This window comes from Urocitellus parryii, chromosome 5 (assembly GCF_045843805.1).
Source record: "Urocitellus parryii isolate mUroPar1 chromosome 5, mUroPar1.hap1, whole genome shotgun sequence".
Lineage (NCBI taxonomy): Eukaryota > Metazoa > Chordata > Mammalia > Rodentia > Sciuridae > Urocitellus > Urocitellus parryii.
Window position 1 is genome coordinate 45,764,348 of NC_135535.1, and position 22,763 is coordinate 45,787,110.

Here is a 22,763-nt window from a genome sequence, read left to right on the forward strand (position 1 = left end):
AAGAAAAAAAAAATGTATGTATAATTTTATGTATTTTAAATAATAAAACCTGATTGTCCCTTGACAGATGAGTTTTTAAGGTAAAGTGTAAATGATCAGCCCATTCACTTAACTACTGCTACAATTTCGGTATGGGAGGAAGGGAGAGAGGAAACATTTAAGAATCCGGCACTTGTTTCAATTTAGAGGATACAGAATCTCTGAAGCTACATTCTGTCATTCACTGAAAGCAAGGAGTGACGATATTCAGCATCTCTCTACTCGTTTTGTCTCTGAATGATATTTTCAATTTCTCACAGCTGAATAGAGGGGAGACTGAATGCCGGGGAAAAATCAGAGTTCAACTCCAATCTCACTTTCTTCATTAAGCCTTTATCCTCAAAGAGCCCCTCTTTTGAATTTATATGTCTATCCCAGGCTTACTAAGACATATTTTATTTTCACATAGTAGGTATTGATCTAAATGCTGAGGTTACATGTGATAAGTAAAATGATAAATAAAGTAAGAAGATGAGAAGACATGGTCTCACTTCCAGGGAGCTTTTATTCAGTAGAAGAGACAGCCTGTGCATGCATGGCAAGAACGGTTGAAGGATCTGGGCTTTCTCCTGCTTGCAATGCCTGCGATAGTTTCATGAACGCTATTATAAGAGATGAGCCTTCTATATCAGAAATGAAGGAGAGTTTATTAGTCACAGCTGTGGCAGTTGCCGGAGAGCCAGCCTGTATGTGCAGGTTCCTCCAATCCTAATTCCTACAGAGTAAATGTGAAGAGGACCAGATGGCATGTGCATATGCAAGAGAGCAGCAACTCAAGTTTAGGAGCTTAATTGCTTCACAGTGGGCAGAAAGCATGCCTGCCCTTTGTCTTGAAGGGAGATATGATAGTTATTATGCTGGACAATGAGCATGCCTGCTTTTTCCCCCAGAGGGAGATACTCCTTGTATCTCCAAGGCTGTTCATCATCCATACACCTAGAAGAGGTAGTCTGAAACAAAGAACATTCAGTGCTTCATTTCCAAGATGTGCAAAAACTTGAGACACCTATGGAGAATTCTTTTCCAACAATTTGAAGCAGTGACCTGATTTGTCAGAAAGAGCTCTGCCTAGAGAGCAGTTAATTTTTTCATGTGCTACCTTCTGGTACTTATGGATGTAAGTACAATATCCAAAAGGGCATGACTTTGGGTGGGACAGAGGAGGAGCAGGACTGAGCCTAGGAAATCTCCAATGTAATGATTCAGTTGGCAATTCCCAGGGAATTTCACAGTCCTGTGGCAGCATGAAACATTAGCTATGCATCTCATGGCCAGAAGTGTTGGGCTGCAGGTGTGAGCCAGGCCAACCATCAGGGTGACCAGGCATCCACTCAAAAGGGGACTGAGGAACTTAGAGGAGAGATGAGAGCCAGTTGTGGAACAATTGCATTAAAAAACAACAAAACAAAAACCCTCTGTGTTTGAACTGAATTAACCTAAATAGCTATCTCATGTTGGCCAGGATTTCTCTTATTTAGGCCCGATATGCAGGAATTTAGAAATAGCCATATGTATTTTCTTGAAGGCTGGTAAAAACAAAATATGCTTCTAAGCTGTCTGCCAAGTTTCAGCCTTAGTTAATTTTTATGGATGAGCTTTAAACTCCTAAAAAACAAATGCATAATAGAAGTGCTGATGTAGACACAGACTTAACTACAAAAACATGCAGTGGAAGCTTGAGATAGACATTATGGAATCTTACAGGAAGAATTTGATAAAGGTGTATTTGGTACAATGAATTTAAGATATAGCATAACATGAAGAAGAAAAAAGTTATTATTGGTGGGAAGTTTGTTTAAAGTGAATTAAAATGTCTGAATCTGAAACTCAGCAATCAGAAATATGTATGCACAATATGTATTTCCTAAAATGCATAGTGCTTATTTGTCTGGAGTAACAAATTGACCTAATGCAAACTGTCCTTGAGTTTGTAAATCTCTGGCAGAAATTCTTCCTCACCAGTAGTGTTAGCAAAATGAGTGGTTGTGTAACTTATTTTCTAGGCTTCTGAGGAGAGAAGCTAATGTGTATGCATTTTGTTATTCTTGTTTAAACTTTTTATTTTGATCTCCTCCACTGTATACATATAACTCTGTGCTTAACTTTGCCACATATATGCTGGAAAAGAGTGTTTGTGTTTTAAACAACGTCTGAAAACTTTACCCAGAGTACTTTTGCATACTTCATTGTGTTTGAGCCTATTTAGTCTTAACAATTGCACTCTTCATAGAGAAATTATGATTTCCTTTTTACAGATGGAGAAACTGAAATGGATAGAACTGGAGGAATTTCCTAGAGCCACATAGTAAAGAACAGTGGATTGTCAAAAATACTATGCTCTTTCCAGTGGCTCAGGAGGTTGAGGCAGGAAGATTGCAGATTTAAATCCATTCTCAGCATTTCAGTGAGATTGTAAGCAACTCAGTGAGATCCTGTCTCAAAACTAAAATGAAAAGGCCGGGGGCTGTTGGGGATGTGGCTCAGTGGTTAAGCGCCCCTGGGTTCAATCTCTGGCACCAAAAAAAAAAAAAAAAAAAAAAAAGAAAAGAAAAACAAAAACGAATTACCCTTCTCCCCCTTTTCCCCTCACTCCCACAGCCAATAAAACCCCCTATGATCTAGTTCCTGAAATAACACTGTTATGTAAACAGTTTGTCCACATAGTATGATGGCAATTTCTGGCTTGCATTATTCTCACAAATGGAGTTATATCCACTTAAAAGTGATAAAAAATATGTTAATAAACAAGCCAAATCTTCAGCACCTCCCCCCACCCAGAGTGTTTTCTGTGGTTGAGTTTTGTAGTAGGAGGAATTAAATCTGTCCTTTCAGTGCTTCAAAAAGTAAGGAAGGGAGGAAATGAAAGGAGAGAATGATGGCAGGCTACACCCAAGACTCCTTTCGTGGACCAGAACTTCTAGCTTGTGAAAGCTTCTCAATTAGAGACAAAACTGATGGAAGACTTGGGATTCAGGCTGTGACTTTCTGTTTTAAAGAATTACCCATCCTATTTTGCTGAAGGATCAGGGGAAAAGCATTAAAAATTAATTTATTCAGTAAACAGCTTTAGAAGGCAAATGCTTTTTAGGAAGGAGAAAAATTTTAACAACTTAAGAAAGATTTAATATATTTAAAGATTAATTCTATCCCCTTCAATTTTGAGTTCCTCCTTTTCAGTTTAGAAAACAAACTTTAGGGCTAATTTGTAGTAAAGAAATAACAACAGGCATTTTCATGGTGAAGGAAGATTCACCATCAGATAGGTATCGGTTCTATAGGTACTTAGCAAGTGGAATTAGAAAACTATGTCTGTATTAACATACTGAATGGAAATGTCACCTTGTTACTATATTGCTGTGCCAGATGCCTGTCTTCTAGGAGTTTCAACAAGCCACATCCAACCAAAAACCAAACAGAAAAAGTAATAGTGAAAATCAGGAAAGGAACTTTAATTAATAGGGCCATATTGGCCCTACTAATAGGGCCACATCAATTACCTCAGCTCCATCTTTAGGTTGCTGACATGAGCTTTAATTAACTATATAATTAAGCAGTTGTGGTCAAAACTCTGGTCTGGTTGATAATTATCTTAGTTCTGGTTCTACAAGGTGACTCACTGTGGCTCCACTCTCCCTGGAAGGTGTGGGGCAATGACTGGAGACTTCCAGGCACCATTCCAGGAGTCTGATGCAGGATGCTGCAAATGGCCCTGCAAACCTTACCTCCATCTTAAGGGGAGCAAGATAGGTTTGGTAAATTTAGAGCTAATGAGACGTGTATTTTTGACCAGTTTTTGATGAACACTCCTTAAATGATTAGCATGCCTATATACAGAGCAGAACAGTTTGATAAAGTCTAAGGCAATAATGGAGACAGATACAAAATAAGGCAGAAAAGCCAAATTTTATTCTGCATTGGTTACCCACCAGGCATCTGAAGGTCTAAGTAGAGTCACTGCTTTTAGCAAAGGTAGCCTCTCTAAGTAATTGTTCTAATCTTTATAATAGATGTAAGCAAGGACCCTCTGTTTGGTGCTACTAATCCACTCATCTATTTCTTTAACAAAACTCTGCATGTTTGATTGTAGCAGCTTTAAAGCAAGTTTTGATATTTGGTTATGCTGTATCCTAATCACTAGTATTATTCTAAAAATTGTTGGCAATTCTGCAACATTTATTCTTGCAGATGAACTTTAAAATTTTTTCCTATTTAAAAAAACATATGGGGAAATTATGATTGAATATATATATGTATATATATATATATATAAACTTTATTTTTGAATGACAGATATTTTTATAATATAGCATAAACTCAATTTGGGAAAAGGACATGCTTTTTTAAAAAAAAAATATTTATTTAGTTGTAGACAAACACACAGTGTCTTTATTTATTTTTATGTAGTGCTGAGGATTGAACCCAGTACCTCACACATGCTAGGCAAGCACTTTACCACTGAGCTACAGCCTCAACCCCCTGCATGCCTTTTAATATATTTAGAACCTTCAATAGTATTTTTATACTTTTGTCCACAAATATCCTGAAACTTTCTTTTAAATACTTTTCATTCCATTCTGACTATTAATCTAAAGAAAAGAAATTGATTTTTTTTTCAAAAATATATCTAGCATTCTTCCAATTATAATATTTTTAATAGAATCACTTGGACTATAAGAAAATAAAGATGTTTGCCTCTTTTAATATTTATTTATTTTCTTACCTTATAGCTTTATAGATAACATTCAAAATATCATTTATTAATGAAGATGACTGAGTATCTTGGTCTTAATTTTACATTTAATAGGAATAGCTCTAGTATTTGTTTACTATGAGGCATGCTATTGAGCCTTATAATAAATCATCTTTATTGTGTTGTGATAATTGTTTCCATTCCTATTTTTCTTAGCATTTTGGTTAAGAATGCAGTTACACTTAATCACATGATGTTGAAAGACTTCATTGACAGAATTATATTGTTTTTTTCTTCTTTCATTTGATAGCAAGATGAGTCATGTTTCTGCCTTTTAAAAATTGAACCATTCTTGCATTCCTGAAATTAAAATTACTTTGTTTCATTCTTTAATACACTGCTAAATTTTATTTGCCTGTATAGATCCAAGTCTATAAATTTTATACTATCATTATTGTTTTGCTGGTAAGGTTATATTAATTTGACAGTAAATTCTTCTTTTGAAACTATGTCCTAGAGAAATATTTGCATGCATGCATAAAGAAACATGGATATGAGTGTTTGTAGTGGAGTACATGAAAAAATCTGAATGCCCATCAACTTAGAATATATTTTAATATATTTACTTTGTGGTGAAAGGTTAATAAAATAGGTACTTGTCACTCTGTTTTTCTATATGTTTCTATAACAGAACACTGTTGAAATCTTGTTCCCAGGATGTGTTGTCCCCAACTGTGAACTGTTTGCTAATCTTGTTCCCAGGATGTGCTGTCCCCAACTGCCAAACTGCAGGATGCACTCCCTCACTCGGTTGCAGGCAAACTGCTCACTCGCCCTGACCCATCAATGAACTTCCCTCCCTGCCCTCTCCAAGAAAAGTATATAAGCTCTGCTCAAGCAGTTCTCAGGGCTCTATCTCTCTTTGCTATAGAGAGCTCGGGCCCCAGCATTCTGGTCTCCAAATAAACCCACCCTTCTGCTGTTGCATAAGAGAGTCTCTTGTGATCTCTTACTCCGACGTTTCGCCGGACCCTTACATTTGGTGCATTGGCCGGGAATTGCGCATCGCCGGACAGGGAGACCTCAACAAGACTCCTTTAGGGGGGTAAGTAAGGCGCCTTATCTTCTTCTTCTTCTTCTCCTCCTCCTCCTTCTTCTCCTTCTTGTTTTTCCTTTGCGAAAACTCAGAGTCTAGTTTTGGGCTGGAGAGCGTGAGCTCTCAGGGCCTTCTGGTTTTGGGCTAGAGAGCGTGAGCTCTCAGGGCCTTCTGGTTTTGGGCTAGAGAGTGTGAGCTCTCAGGGCCTTCTGGTTTTGGGCTGGAGAACGTGAGCTCTCAGAGCCTTCTGGTTTTTCTGGTTTTCTGGTTTTGGGTTGGCAGAGTGTGGTTGTCAGCGGAGAGCGTGAGCTCCCCTGGCGGTGGTGGATAGACGTGTCCCTGAAGCCACAGACCATGTCTCCTCAAGGGACGCTTTGGGAGACTCTGGGGGGGACGGAAGTGCCCCCATCTGGGAGGGACAAGGTGCCCTCATCTGTATTCTGCTGCCAACCCGTCTGGTCTTGCTGGCATCTATTCTTTCTCTCAGGTTGAATTCACTGTCTGTTTTAATCTTTGCCTCTAAACTTGTGTTACACGTTTATTGTTTAGTGTGTGTCCGTGTTAGTGTCACGTTTGTATTGTCCCTGTCTTTGTTCAAGTAACTTTCATTATGGGACAGAGTCATTCACTGGACTGAAGTCCGCATAAGGACTCAGAATCTTTCTTTTTCAGTAAAACACCGGACCTGGCAGACTCTCTGTGCCACAGAATGGCCCGCTTTTGGAGTTGGATGGCGTCCAGAAGGATCTTTCTACTACCCACTAATTTGAAAAGTCAGAAATATTGTCTTTGTCTTTCAGCCGGGGCCACATAGCCATCCAGATCAACAGCCGTGTATCTTAACTTGGCAGGACCTTTGTGAATCTCCTCCTCCACCCTTTGTTCTCCCTGAGTCTCAAGATTTGACTCTGCTGGACTCTCCTCTCTTTCCTTATCCCCTGCCTTCGTTCCCCAACCCCCAACACCCTCTAAGTGATTCCCCTGATGCTGACTCAGATTCTCCACCATTGAAGGAGGTTAAACAAGCCCAGCACCCTCCAGATGACTTCCCTGAGGCACACATAGCCCCTCCTCCCCTGGAGGAAGCTGGCCCGGCTAAAGGAACTTGCCGGCAGCAAATGATTAAAAACCCTGAAGCCCCCGTGATACTTCCCCTCCGTCCTCATGGGCCAATGATAGAGGATGACCATGGTGGAGAAATGCAAGTCTACCAGTATTGGCCTTTCTCCTCTTCAGATCTATATAACTGGAAAAATAACAATCCCCCTTTTTCCGAGGACCCCACCCGGCTCACAGGTCTGATCGAGTCATTGATGTTTTCACACCAGCCTACTTGGGATGACTGCCAACAACTCTTAGGCACTCTCTTCATGACAGAGGAGTGAGAGAGAGTCCTCCTGGAAGCAAGAAAAAAATATCCTCGGACCAGATGGGCGACCGACACAACTTCCCAACATAATCGAAGCTGACTTCTATTATGACCCCAACACCTTTGAAGGTAGGGAGCATCTGTCCACTTATTGCCGGGCTCTAATAGTGGGTCTCCAAGCAGCCGCTAGACGGCCAACTAATTTGACCAAGGTAAGAGAGATTATTCAAGGGCCTAATGAATCACCCTCTATGTTTCTAGAGAGAATTATGGAGGCATATAGGAGATATACTCCTTTTGATCCTCAGGCAGAGGATCAAAAGGCATCTGTCACGATGGCCTTTAATGGGCAAGCTGCCCTGGATATTAAAAAAAGGTTATAACGCTTAGATGGATTACAAGATATGACTTTAAGAGATTTAGTCAGAGAAGCTGAGAAGGTATACTATAAGAGAGAAACTGAGGAAGAGAAGTGAGCAAAGGGAGGATGAAAGAAACAAAAGACAGACTGAGGCATTGAATAAGGTCCTGGTTACAACAACAAATAGGCCAGAAGTTAGGAGACAGGGAGACAGAAAGGGATACCTGGGCCCATGCCAAAAGCCACATCTGGCCTCAGATCAATGTGCCTACTGTAGAGAAAAAGGACACTGGGTCAAAGAGTGACCTAGAGAGAAACAGCCACGCCAACCAGCCATTCTAACTTTGGAGGATGACTAGGAAAGTCAAGGCTCGGATCCCCTCCCCGAGCTCAGGGTAACTTTTGAAGTGGAGGGGACCCCAATAAACTTTGAAGTGGATACAGGGGCAATATACTCAGCCCTTAAGGCCCCATTGGGCCCTCTATCAACTAAAAGGTCTCTAATTCAAGGGGCTAACGGCAGTAAATATCAGGCTTGGACAACTAAGAGGACCATGGACCTGGGAAAAGGAAAAATCCATCACTCCTTCCTAGTGATCCCAGAATGCCCAGTCCCATTGATAGACAGAGATCTGCTCACCAAATTCCGGGCCAGAATAACTTTTAACCCTGAAGGCCCCCAAATGGAATTTCTAAATCCTTCAGTAAAAACTCCTATAGTCATGGCTTTAACTATGTCAATAAAAAATGAACATCAACTCTTCACACCCCCCCAAGACTGATCAAACAGGCAAGCTATCCCAGAAATGGATAACAGATTACCCAGATGCCGGGGCAGAAACTGCTGGGTTAGGCCTCGCCGTAAAACAACCTCCAATAATGGTGGAATTAAAAACCTCAGCCTCCCCAATTAATATTAAACAATATCCTCTGAGCAAAGAAGCTAAAGATGGGATAAGGTCCCATATTCAGAAATATCTGGCCTTAGGGGTCCTAAGGCCCTGTCAATCGGCCTGGAACACTCCCCTGTTACCAGTAAAAAGCCAGGAACTGGGGACTATCGCCCTATTCAAGACCTAAGAGAGATCAACAACAGAGTGCAGGACATTCACCCCACAGTACCTAATCCATACAATCTGCTTAGCACCCTGAACCCTGAACAAAAATGGTATACTGTCCTGGGCTTAAAAGATGCTTTCTTTTGCTTGCCTCTGCATAAAGATAGTCAATTGCTGTTTGCTTTCAAATGGGTAAACCCAGAAACTGGAACGACTGATCAACTAACTTGGACCAGACTCCCACAGGGGTTCAAAAACTCCCCCACTCTCTTTGATGAAGCCCTCCACAGAGATCTCAACAACTTCAGAACTACGCACCCCGAAGTCACCCTGCTTCAATATATGGATGACCTACTACTGGCAGCCGATACCAAAGAAAACTGTGAGTCTGGGACCCAAGCACTATTATCCGAGCTTGCTCAACTCAGGTATAGAGCTTCTGCCAAAAAGGCCCAAATTTGCCAGCAAGAAGTAATCTTTCTGGACTATTCCCTTAGGGGCAATAAATGATGGCTCACTAAGCCCAGAAAACAAACCGTTGTGCAGATACCACCCCCATCTAACAAGAGGGCAAATGAAGAAGCTAAATTGGCAGCCCTAAACAGAGTAACCATGTTAACACTTTCCATACGGAAGAAATATGAGTCAGAAGATTTAACTACATCAGAGCACCCCGAAAACTTAACATCTGAGGACACTGACACTGAACTCCTTGACAACACTGAACCCAACTTGCAATTTCAGAAAGCCCTACACTACGTTAAAAATGTACATCAACTCACTCACCTTGGTTCAAAGAAACTGCAGGCATTCCTAAAAGATCAAGAACAGAGTTTTCCACTAACCGGCTCACAGCAAAAGGAAAAAACTGAACGGGTAATAAAAGTCTGTCGGGTCTATCAATTGGTTAATGCTTACCCCTCCAAGCTTCCTATAGGAAGGCGTCTTCGAGGAACCAGACCAGGACAATTCTGGGAAGTGGACTTTACTGAAATTAAGCCAGCAAGGTATGGACTTAAATATCTCCTAATCTTTGTAGATACATTTTCAGGATGGATTGAAGCCTTCCCCGCAAAAAAGAAACGGCACAAATGGTGATCAAAAAGATCCTAGAAGATATTTTTCCAAGATACAGCCTGCCTAAGGTAATAGGGTCTGATAATGGACCGGTGTTCGTGGCCCAGGTAAGTCAGGGGTTAACCAGGACCCTGGGGATTAATTGGAGGTTACATTGCACTTATAGACCCCAGAGCTCAGGACAGGTAGAAAGAATGAATAGAACCATTAAAGAGACCTTGACAAAATTAAGCTTGGAGACCGGCATAAAAGATTGGACTATGCTCCTGCCTTATGCACTGTTTCGTGCAAGAAAAATGCCCTCTGTTTCTTTGTGTAACCTCACCCCCTATGAAATTCTCTATGGTGCCCCTCCTCCAATAAGGGACCTGACCCCAACTCTAAGACCTAACGATTCTTTTCACACCCCCTTGCTTGACAGACTTAAAACTTTTGAAAAAACTCAGTGATGCCTGTGGAAACAGCTGGCCACTGCCTACCAACTTGGGAATGAAGGAACTCCACACCGATATCAAGTGGGAAACTTCATCTATGTAAGACAACATCAGGTGTCATCCCTAGAACCCCGCTGGAAAAGACCATACCAGGTGCTACTTATAACACCTAAAGAGGTAAAGGTAAATGGAATCACTTCCTGGATCCATGCCTCTCATCTCAAGCCTGCGCCCTGTCCAGATTCTGGTTGGAAATTGAAAAAGACTGGTAACCCTCTCAAATTGCGTATTCGCCGTGTGGATAAGGCTATAGACTCTCCCCTTGACCACCAGTGGTCCTAACCCTCATCAGCCTGTACAACAGTGATGGCTAATCTCAAATCATGTCAGCTGGCTATAGGTCTTTCCTATTGAGATATCCCTGATGAAAAAGATCCCACTAAAATTCCATTAAATCCCTTCCATACCAGATAATAGAAACAAACATTATGGATGTAGAGACACTCCAGCCAGATGTAGGTTGGTTAACCTAGATTACTATGTTTGCTCGGCGGACTATCAAAGCCACAAACAGTCACAGCTATGTTGGGGAAAAACCGACTTCTTCTGTAAGTCATAAGGATGTAAACATACAGGGGCTACCTGATGGAACCCAAACCTCCGCCGGTTCTCAGACCATTGCCCCTTGCTGAAATAACAGGTACTGAGATATCTCTCCACCCATTCACTCCTCTCTTCTCCTGTCAATGTCCACACCGGGTCCCACCAGGTCCTCCTACCAGCTAACCCAAAGCTCCAACCAGCTGAGGAGAGCCCTCAGACCCCTATCCGAGATGTAATGAAAATGGCCTTTAAAGTTGCTTTGTCATCACTGAAAACAGGTTACTAAAAATTTAAAGTCCCTCACAGGCTTTTTGGGATACTCACTCCAGTCTTCCCCTCTGCTCTACCTGTTCTACTACTCGAGTTTTTGTTGCTAGGAAAATCCCAAACCCCTTTCCCATTATTCTTTTACATCTCTCCTTCCTCATTCTCAGATCCATGGAGCTGCTCTCAGCACCGCCTTCCCCGTCCTCCCCCTCTGTACCAGGCCCACAAAACTGACCTTCTTCAGAAGTCTTCACTATGGCTGACTTTAGGACTTTCAGCAAAAGAGTCCCTATAAAAGAGTTCAGTATAGATAAACTTCCTCTTTTCATATTGCCCTGTTCTACTTGGCCACTGACTGGAAAAATCAGCACTCCTAAGCTAGACACCCCATTACTAGTTTTTCACAAAATATGTGAACAAGGCCTCTGGCCTTGAGCTGGGGCTTCACAGAGATGGCTACATTTCTAAGATAAAAAAGTTATCAATTGGGCTCCATGGTAACAGCTGGCAAGGAAAAAGAAAAAGTTCTCCCCCTCCCAGGTGTCCTTGAAAAGTTAACTTGCCCAGAACAGAGAAAAAAAAAAAAAACAGAAACAAAAACTGCTTTTTGTAAACTTCTGCAGACTGGAAACTTCTGAGCCCCTTCCCTTACATGTTGAGTACAAAATTCTAAAACTACCTAAACTTGGGTTTCAAGAGATTAATTGATTACAACAGAAGCAATGCCCTCTGAATCCGGTTGCAACCAAATAAGACTGTTTCCCTGTCTTCAGTGCTATCTTAGGTGCCTTGCCTTGCTCGTCCCTGCAACAGTATAATTCTATATACTTAAACATTATTTATGTTTTCATAAAATGGTCAACAGGTGTGATTAATTATGTAATGGTGCAGATGTTTCCCAGAGTGCTCTATCATGACGCAGGTTCATTTAAAGATCAAATAAGGGGACATACAACCTGGTTCCGCTGGGAACCTGTAGCCCTCACTCTAGCCATCTTATTAGGAATGGGAATTGCTGTAGGGGTGGGCACAAGGACTACTGCCCTGGTCCGTGGGACACAACAAATGACCCAATTAGAAACAGCAATGGACCAAAACTTAAAGATATTAGAAACCTCCATCACAGCTTTACAGGAATCTTTAACCTCTCTCTCTGAAGCTGTTTTACAGAACAGGCGAGGGTTGAACCTCCTCTTCATGAGAGAAGAGGGCCTTTATGCTGCATTAAGGAAAAAATGTTGTTTTTATGTCGACCATACTGGAATTGTAAAAGAATCTATGAGTAAACTAAGAAGACGCTTTGAAGAACGTCAGAGAGAGAAAAAAACCCAAAAAGGGTGGTATGAGTCTTGGTTCACACAGTCCCCCTAGTTAACTACGCTTTTATCAGCCTTGGCCGGTCCTCTAATAATTCTTATATTGTTGCTAACATTAGGACCCTGTTTGATCAACCGTGTAGTTTCCTTTCTCCAATCCCAAAATTGGACAAGTCAAACTTATGGTAATCAGACAACAATATACCCCACTAGCAGACACAGAATGTGACACCCCCCAATGATCACTTTTATGATTAAAAGTAGCCAGAAAAAGAAGTGGGGAATGAAAGGTTAATAAAATAGGTACTTGTCACTCTGTTTTTCTATATGCTTAACAGAACACTGTTGAAATCTTGTTCCCAGGATGTGTTGTCCCCAACTGTGAACTGTTTGCTAATCTTGTTCCCAGGATGTGCTGTCCCCAACTGCCAAACTGCAGGATGCACTCCCTCACTCGGTTGCAGGCAAACTGCTCACTCGCCCTGACCCATCAATGAACTTCCCTCCCTGTCCTCTCCAAGAAAAGTATATAAGCTCTGCTCAAGCAGTTCTCAGGGCTCTATCTCTCTTTGCTATAGAGAGCTCGGGCCCCAGCATGCTGGTCTCCAAATAAACCCACCCTTCTGCTGTTGCATAAGAGAGTCTCTTGTGGTCTCTTACTCCGACGTTTCGCCGGACCCTTACAGTGGAATATCATACAGCCATAAAACAGAATAAAATTTTTGCATCAAGTCAAGCACCACATAGTGATGTTTTCATCAGTGATGGACTGCACACAAAACAGTGGTCCCATAAGATTGTAATGAAGCAGAAGCATTTCTATCATTTTGTAATGTCGTAACATTACAGTGCAATGCATTATTCACATGTTTGGGATGATGCTGATGCAAACAAATCTACTGCACTGCAAGTAACATAGGAGTATAGTACATATTATTATGATAGTGCATGAGGCTTGATAAGGAAAACAACATGCTATTGGCTTATGTACCTACTATAAATCATATTTGAGCATACACTTTATAAAAAATTTATTGTAAAGCATTATGGCATGTTGCACCAGTAACAGTTGCATACAGCTTGCCGCAGTCTGGCTAGGCACAATTCAGGAGCCACTTGTCAAAAGAAACGAACTTTATTTTTGGAACCACACAGGCCAAACAAAACAGCTCCTCAGGAAAAACCCTCAGAGCCCAACTGCCACCACCGGCTTCCCACAAGCCTCTCACCCAAACACAAGCCTCACCACCTCCCACAATCCTCCTGCTCTTGAGGTTGATTGGCTGGGTCACGAGGGTGGAGCCAAAGAAGTCCCCCAATGAGCATCACCGCAGAGGAGCCAATCAGCTAGATGTTGCTGGGGCCGCTGTGAGCCAATCATCAGCTGGCAGTCTGAAAGGGCAGGGAAACAGCCCAATGAGCATCACCACAGAGGAGCCAATCAGCTAGATGTTGCTGGGGCCACTGTGAGCCAATCATCAGCTGGCAGTCTGAAAGGGCGGGGAAACAGCCCAATGAGCATCACCACAGAGGAGCCAATCAGCTAGATGTTGCTGGGGCCGCTGTGAGCCAATCATCAGCTGGCAGTCTGAAAGTTTGCTGGCAGCTGGAAGTTTGCTGGGGCCCCTTCGGCTGTGGCTCTCAACACAGCTCTTATTTACTCTCTTGATTGCATCAAGAGGTGACACTGAGGGATTGACCTGCACCAACTGACTTTGTGTAATATAACCTATATTTTCACACAATGATGAAATCATTAATGGCATATTTTTCGGAGCATATCCCTGACACTAGGTGATGCATGTCTATCTACATTCATACCCAGGTATGTCCAAGATATATTTTTAAGTGGATAAAATAAGTTACAGAATAATGTAAAAATAATAATCTGAATTTTGTCAAAAACCAAGTAAACAAATTAATAAATGGATATATATATATATATATATATATATATATATATATACATACATATATATGTATACACACACACACACACACACACACACACACCTTGGTGAGTAAAGAGATATAGCAGGATAGATATCAGATAACCTTAATAAGCTCTCATAATGAGATTGGTCAGTAACAGGGATTACTGGTCTTTGTTTTCTCCCTTTTTATTGTCTAGCTTTTCACAACGGGTACATATTAATTCAAATAATTATAATAAGAAAAGTTAAAATGGATATTTATTCATAAGGCAACTTGATTATATAAAACTATTATGATGTCAGACTTCTCAGAAAGGCAGAAACTCTAGGTGAAAGGATAAATTCTACAAACTCAAATAGTGTTATAGGCACCAAAGAGGGAAGAATAAACATTCTAGAACTTCTGGAGTAACCACAGTTCTAAATTATTATATCACTAGAAAACCAAGGTTATTGGGTGCTAGTTGTTGTATCTTATATTTATAGATTCATGGTCAACCTGAGTTAGTACTTTAAAATGGGCAAGCATCAGGCAACAAGACCCATGGAGATGGACCCCTGATGATCAATCTGGAGGAATCAGTTCTGACTCTTGGGTCAAAAGCATAACCTCTGACCAAGGAACCTTTTTATTCCCCCTGTGGTTTTTATCCAACATTACTACCCTTGTAAAGATGTGGTAATAAAGTATTCTCTGAATCACAGCACATGACCAAAAGAAGTTTTTACGAGAAGTTAGCTAAGAGGAAACTGTGACTCAGAAAATTCTAACTTGCCAAAGTTCAGGTGATTCAGTGGCGATGTTGAAATGGGTCCCAAGCAATCATTTTAAATGGACTTCTCCCCTTGCTTTTTCTACATTCTAGGTACTAAGATTAGCCTTTGTAAGTTTATGCCTTTCTTTCCAGAAAACCATAAATGCTATTTTAAAATCAGAATGAACCCATGTAATAAGACTGTACTTGCTTGATTTGTAAAATACTTAAAGATTGTCTCGTATTCCTAGTTTTGATTTTTCAGTTTGGTTTCAATAGACAATGCATAAACTGACTAGATTAGCAGAGATTGAAATCTCACAGATATCCTATGCCTGTTTTTTTTCCTGTATTTACATTTTTTAGGAGACAGAGCCAGAGATAACATAAATGCAATATAAATAACAATGTGGATGCTTATCTGAACTCTGTAAACATACATGTTTAATTCATTTAGATTCTGTACATGAGTTTAAAATGAACAAAAATATGTAACAAAGATTTTGTCTCAGGAAGATCCTGATGTATACTTAATGATCTTACATTTATTAAGAAATATGTATGCATAGACTATTCTTATATTCATAGACTAGTCATTAATTTTCTAAAAAAAGATCATTTGAGCAAGAGATGCTTAAGTCTTTTGGAATAAATATATTAACAGGGTGCCTTTTTCCTATCTAATTGGCAATAAAGACATTTCTACTTATGATGCAGGCCTAGGAGTTTTAAAACTAGAAATTAGTTACCATTTGTATGTATTTTGAAATTAGTCCCATGTAAAAAAAAGTTTGGGAACTTTGGAGAAATGACTTTAGATTCAGTACTTACAGAAACAACTGAAGGAAGCTTTGTATGAAAATTTTCACTGAACCTGAGTGTGGTGGCACATGCCTGTGACCCAGGAGGCTGAGGTAGGCAGATCACAAGTTCAAGGTCAACCTCAGCAACTGAGTAAGACCATGTCTCAAACATAAAAAAAAAAAAGAAGAACTGGAGATGTAGCTAGTGATAAAGTTCCCCTGGGATCAGTCCCCCGCCCCCGCCCCCCCCAAAATTAAAAAGGTTGAGTATTCCATGACACATGAAAATGATATGAAATTCAAATTTGAATTTCCAAAAATAATTTTCATAAATCACAGACACATCCATTCACTTTTTGTATTTTTGTGGCTGCTTCCTTACTACAGTGACAAAATTGAGTATATATTCATATGCTATGACCTCAAAACCTAAAGTATTTATTATCTGGCCTTATAGAAAAAATTTGCATACTCTTGGATCAGAAAATATCTGAGTGTATTTGTTATAAGGACTTGTCTATATTATTTTTTGGTGTGTGTGTGGCATGCTACATGACATTAATTAATTCATTTAATCATCCTTTTACTTTTGTATTCATTTCTAAATTTCTTAAGTACTGACACTGGACCAGAATTAAGAACAGATGTGTAAGACAAGGTCTGTTATGGTTTGGATATGAGGTGTCATATCCAAAAACTCATGTGTGAGACAATGGAGGAATGTTCAGAGGTAAAATGATAAGATTATGAGAGCTATAAACTAATCAGTGGATTAATCTACTTGATGAATTAATCATTTAAGGAACTACTGTGTTGGCTGGCAACTGTAGGCAGGTAGTGTGGTCACTAGGGGGTGCCTTTGGAGTTTATATTTTGTCTCTGGTGCTTCTCAGTCTCTCCCTCTTTATTAGCTTCTGGGCTGCCATGAGCAGAGCAGCTTCCTTGAACCACACCTTTCTACACATGCTCTGCCTCACCTTGAGTCCAGAGCAATGGAGTCAGCCAACTATGGACTGAACCTATGAAAACATGAGCCCCAATAAAATTTTCCTCCTATAAGTTGTTCTTGTCAGGTACTTTGGTCACAGTGATGAAAAGCTGACTAACTTAAAGTCTTTGTCCTGGAGGAGACTATATGAAGTGACTGCATGTCATCAAGACAGTATTACTAAGGATTTTTACAAACAAATGCCTCAACGGGCAGAGAATTATAGTGATTTTAAGTCATACAAATTCTTTCCTAAGAAGAGTTCTCTCACAAGCTTTGGTGCACTGCATGCAGACTGTGGACTTTTCTCTCCACCCTCTACACCAGGCATCCTGAGCTTCCTTTTCTCTGTGCACATGGTCACATGTGTTCCCTGATCTCTTGAGATCAGCACTGTTTTTCTGTTATGACAGTCAGAGGTTCAGATTATCAGCTATCAACATAGAGCTCTTCATGGGACAGGCACTGGAATAGGGGCTTTATCATCATTTTAATCCTCTCACTCTTTAAGGTAGAAATCATCACCCCAGTTTTTATAAATAAAAATAAATGAATTTCAGAAATGTCAAGTAAACTGCTACTAAATGGCAGAGACAGCCCACAAAAACAAGATTGCCTCTTTCCAAAGCCAGTACTTTCCATGCCAATTTACTAAGTTTGCCTTGTTTTTAAGTCACATTTGCCCTTGTGGAGCTGTCCTTTGGTTATACCTGAGATGTCAGTTGTTAGGTACTCTTCTTAGGCTATAGCTAGTGACAGAAAACAAATATTTATCAGGAAAAATGCTGTTTCCATATTTGTGGGTAGTAGTGTCTTTACATAGAACAAGTTTCACCCTACATTCCACTTTGGTTCCCACTTTTGTTTCTAAAACATTTGTGTTTACTAGTGTGAGGAGAATTTTCCAAGAGGACATGGGCTCACTTCAGATCATAGCCACAGGGTAGATAGCATAGAGTAGGTGATAAGAGCCTTGATTCGTTGGCAGAAGAAACACAGGTTCACATTTTGATTCTGCCACTTTATTCATATGGACCCTTGTTAACAACACATCACTCTCTGAGCCTTGGTGTTCTCATTTGTAAAATCACCCATGGTGGGATTTGAGGTATTTGTCTGTTTTCTTATGTATGTGGCCATCTTTAGAATCAATTTCCATTCAGTCTTAACCAATAGTGATCTCTTTGCTGGTAGGATCATAGAATTTTGGAGTTAGGAGGAGCAATAAATGTATAACCTTTGAAAACAGACTGGAATCCATACTAGCTAAGGGACTTGAGGCAAAATGACTTCATTTCCTTAAACTTCTATTCTTTAAGTGTAAACTGGAGAACTGTAATCAGTACTTCTCATACAGAAATGTAATATTGAATCTGCCAAGCACTGTCCTAAACAATTTATGTAAATTAACTGTTTTATTCCTTATAATGACTCTATGAGGTTGTTACTAGTATGAACTCCATTTAGCAGAAAGGGAAATTGAGATGCACAGAGGTTTAGAATGTGGAGAAACCTGGATTTGAACCTTGTCAGTTTGGTTCTTGAACCTGATCCTTAATAATTATGGGATAAACCACACAGAACTGTTTTTCCTTAAATGTATTTAAGGAAAATACACAATGCCCACAATTCAGAGAGTGTTTTCAGTAAATGCTGATTGCCTTTCTTTGAAGGATTTTTTTTAAACTGGCTTATACTATGGTATTTGATAATCATATGCAACATGAAAGATATATATATATATATATATATATAATGTGGCATGGTTAAGTCTAGCTAATTAAAAAATACATCTCCTGGAGAAATTTTTTTTGAATGAATGTTTTTCCTCCTTTATATGCAATGATGAGAATTGAACCCAGTGCATCACACACTCCAGGCAAATGTACTACCACTGAGCCACAAAGGTGAGATTTACATTCACATGCACTGGAATCACTCAGAGTGGAGGCCAAGGAGGCTAGCTTTGTCAGAAATGCTTGGGACTCTAACCTGGATTTTCTGAATTCTGGAAATTCTACTCTTTTTAATAAGCTTCAATTTACTGTTTACCTTGTTTTTAAGTCAGATGATGACCTTTTAATAAGCTTCATAGATGAATTGTGGAAATTCTACCCATTCAAACAAACTTCTGGGTTGAATTTTGAGCTGAGAAAACTCTGCCTTAGAATTAATCAAGAGCAACTTTCTAACAGTCTGGAAATCCTTTCGTGGCTTTGCATTAACAGTGATTCCCAGACTCCAGAGAAGTTCCTGGTAATGGTGAACTTCTCACAAGCTAGTTCATCTTAGTTTTTAAAAAGTTTGAATTGTTAGAATATTTTTCTTGTAACTGAATGAAAAAAAAAAAAAACAACTTTACCTTCCTTTATCTTCATTTGACCTATTTAGTCTTCTAAGTCTCAGTCATCAATGTAGGAAGACAATAGGAAAGATGTTGATGGAGGATCTGAACTTGGAGATTAGGTATGTTCACAAGCCTGGCAGCTGGAACACAGTCTCTGGTGTCAATAGTGACCTAATGAGGAGGTCGTCAAGATAATATGTATCCCAGCACAGTGACAGGAGCCTACTGTACGTGAATCAAGCTAAAGAATCCAGGTCAGGGAACAGGCAGATGATGATTTTGTAAGGGAGATGAACAAATCACAGAGAATAAACAAAGACTCAGGTGCTGAATTGGGGAGTGGAGCCATTGATCACATGGATAATGGCCCTTAAGTCAGTGTAGTATCACCAACAATTTCACTGAAATAACTAGGTACCAAGCCAGAGTCCTTTAAGTTTTCCCTTAGGAGGGACAAGGTTATTGTGCCCATATAATAAACATCAGTGACAATTTGATGAAAAAAATGACTATGGTTGGCCAGGTGGTCCTAGGCATGGATGGTCCAAGGCAGGGATGGAGCACATTTTCCACATCCAGTCATCTAAATATTCAAGGGAAGCCTTTTACTTCTCTAGCCTAAACATTCTGAGTTTTTTCAGCTGTCCAGCATAGGAGCATGGTATTTGGTTTCTGGAGCTTTTTCCAATTGGCAGGCATGTTGGTCAGATGCTCTGGTTGTCAATGCCCCTATTAGAATGTGGTACTTAGCGCCGCACACAGCACAGGGTGCTGATGTGGCATGACGGTGCTGAGTGTGTTGTTGTTCTGTGTGTTAGACTGCCACCTCTAACCATTTTCTAATTAGGCAGTCTGGAAATCATCAATAACTCACTTCATCTAAGGCAGCCTTAAGATCACATTAGCTCTTCTCAAAGCCAGATCATGCACTTGGCTCATAATAAAATTTCTGTCAGCAAAATCCCTAAAGCTTTATCACATAAAGTACTACTAAATGAAGATACATTTGGCTTGCATTTGTGCAACTGAGTGTTTGAACCTAAGTGCAGGGTTTTACATTTATCTCCACAGTAATGTGTCTTGTTAGTTTTGGCCCAATAGTCAAGGTTATAGAGATATTATAAAATTCTGCTTCTGTCATCCAAGGTACTTAACTAACCCTTCCATCTTGTGCTATTTTAAAATTTTACTAAGCCTCCCATATCCTCATCTAAGTCACTAATAAAAATATTTCATAGTAATAAGGTTTATTGCATTTCCCTAGAATCTCCCTTCAAGATAACATTTCTACATTTGTCAGTATTCTATTAGGCACCTATTGTGTGCCAAATGCCATGTTATGTCCTGGGGATAAAAATAGGAAAAGGGTCTTGTCACTGCTCTCATCAGATTCACAGCCTCATGAAGAAGACAGACTAGCAGTCAAACATACTACCGTGCAATGAAGGCTCTGATAGAGGAATGTACAAGGGATAGTGGAAGAACAGGGGACTTTGGTGAGTAATTATAAGAACAATGAAAACCCCCTTGGGATCAAAAAGACCCACATTGCTAGAAACACTTGTCTTGTATAATCCCAATCTTCTTAGCCCTTTGCTGTATTTTGATTAGCCATTAAGGTATAGGCCAAGCTACATTTGGTATGCTGTTGTCCACTCTATCTTGTCTGGTTGCTCTTATCAGCTAGTTCAGAACCACTGCTCATGGCCCTTCTGTGAAGAATATTTTTTACCTTTGACCTTTTTAAACTTTCCTGTGTAACTTTCCTGTGCTTCCCCACACCCTTAGTTCTGCTGCCAAGCCCATGACTACAGGTACTTCATTCAGTCACAGATGGCAACAATTAACTCTGTTTCCACTTCAAATTACAGTTTGTTAGTGTGTGTGTTCTTTCAATACTAGTGGCTCCAGGGTCCCACCCTACTGTCCTGTTTAGCTTGTGTGGTTTAGTTTACAGTAGTTCTGATAGGGACCCTCACACAGAGCAAAATAGTTGGAGGAACAGTTAGCCTGCTGTTCCCCACGCACTCAAGCTCAGCCAAAAACCTTGCTTCACGATTCCATGGAAAATATTAGTTATTTTTATATGTACAAGTCAGTTCTGAATTCATTTAGAAATAGATTTTTATTTTTTGTTATAAAATGAGGCTACAGAGATTTGGACAATTACCAGATGGAAATTGGGCTAATTCACTATATGCAACTTGGGTTGATTTTTTTTGTCATTCCGTGTATTAAAATAATAATAATAATAAAAAGAGGCTGAGCTCTTTCTGAAGATTGAGCACTTGTGCTGGCGGTGTCAAGGCCAAACAAATGAAATTTAATCTCATCCATCAGCTCATTTGAAAAACATCCTTTCTCTTTTTGCTTTTACGTGTTCTCCTTAGGTTTCTATTTATGTTACCCACTTGGAGGGGGCAGTGCAGATGGAGAATTTACCTCTCACATGTGATGACCCTAGGCTTGCATTCCATTCTGTAGCTATGTAAAGTGGGTGGGTTATAACCTCCCTATGCCTCAGTTTTCTGGACTGTAAAATGGCGATGGTCAATGTTTTCTTCTGCCTTGGGCTGTTGGGAGGATAAAACATTGTATGGGAAACCCTGAGACTAGCATGACACATACAGAAACTGCTCAATTCATGGAAGCCATGTGTTGTTGATGTTAAGACAATGCTTTGAGTAAGAGTTGCTTTGTGGTATAGTATATGGTCTACTTTAGAGAAGGATCCATGTGCTGCTGAGAAGAAAGTATATTCTCTCATTGAAGGATGGAGTATTCTGTATATGTCAGTGTAGTCTAAGTTATTGATTGTATTATTGAGTTCTATAGTTTCTTTGTTCAGCTTTTGTTTGGAAGATCTATGGCTGATTCATAGTGGAATAGGGAGCGGGAGCATGGGAGGAATAGACGAACTCTAGATAGGGCAGAGGGGTTGGAGGGGAAGAGAGATGTCATGGACTTATTAATGATGGTGGAATGTGATGATCATTATTATCCAAAGTACAGGTATAATGCTCTATATGTGTAATAAGATTGTAATGCATTCTGCTCTCTTGCTCGCTCGCTCTCTCTCTCTCTCTTTATACATATATATATATATATATATATATATATATATATATATATAAATATATGACAATGCTTTGAGGATCTCGATGCTACTGCTGACAAAAAAAAAAGTGAGATCACTGGATTCTCATATGCTGCAGTGCAATAGCTTTATTATCTTGGGGATGTTGTTTCTGAGCTATTGATGCCTGGGACCAAATGAGTCTTGGTTTGTTTTTGCTGCCTTTTCCTTTGGGATGGAGGTGGTGCTGTGCTGTGCATTGCAGAATGTTCAGCAGCTTTCCCAGTCCTACCCACTAGATGCCAGTAGCACCTCTTCTCCCAGTGGTGACAACCCAAAATGTCTTCAGACATTGCCAAAGGTCCCTTAGGAGGCAAATAGTCCTAGTTGAGAACCACTATTCGAGGCCAAGAGTATTTATTCAGCCCCAGCATCACACAGTTCTCCTTATCTTTTCCTGAGAACTGTGAAATTGAGTTTAAAGAAATCCCCTGGGCTCTGGTGGGCTGGAACTCTACAACATTCAAGTGGATATGTTTCTTAGAAATGA

The 22,763-nt window shown here is 40.1% G+C and overlaps 1 pseudogene; it reads left to right on the forward strand.

The window, feature by feature from the left end:
* Nucleotides 1–574: 574 nt before the first annotated feature.
* On the forward strand, nucleotides 575–10,466 carry LOC144254982 (uncharacterized; annotated as a pseudogene).
* The last annotated feature ends 12,297 nt before the right edge of the window (nucleotides 10,467–22,763 follow it).